The sequence below is a fragment of the Oncorhynchus kisutch genome, linkage group LG7 (assembly GCF_002021735.2).
Source record: "Oncorhynchus kisutch isolate 150728-3 linkage group LG7, Okis_V2, whole genome shotgun sequence".
Taxonomy (NCBI): Eukaryota; Metazoa; Chordata; class Actinopteri; order Salmoniformes; family Salmonidae; genus Oncorhynchus; species Oncorhynchus kisutch.
Genome location: NC_034180.2, coordinates 21,443,333 through 21,443,911, shown reverse-complemented (window position 1 = coordinate 21,443,911; position 579 = coordinate 21,443,333).

Genomic DNA, 579 nt, shown 5'->3' with positions numbered 1-579 from the left:
ACGAGTTACATGATTTCGAATTGCTATATTTTCTTACAACCCCCTTCTTTTTATCTGTTGTTTTATATATATATATATATTATATAATATTACTTGCTTCAGGTCAACATCATAAACCCATTGTACATAGTATGTACATACATTTGAATTCCAAAAAGAAACCAAGGTAACATAAAACATAACATAACCAGCAAACACCAAAACAAGAACATAGAAAAAAAATATTTCATACATTCTCTTTCTTAATTTTTCATTACTTTAATATTTTAATACTTTAATATTTTTTAAATTAATTTCATTACCATTATAATTCTTTATTTTCTTTACATAGCATTAATACATTGACTGTCGCTAAATGTGTGGATGTAGTGTGTAATATACCCCTACCAAAGTATAGAGGCCTATAGAATAATATATTTATTTTTTACAAAAAAGTGACCGCAGTCCAGTTGAACCATAAATTCATACAATTTGTATATTTACACTTTTTATGGTATCTGCAAGATTAAGGAAAAGAGATAGCAAAAAGGGATCCCATATTGTACAGAAATCTCCTTCCTTGTTCCTAAATATTACACT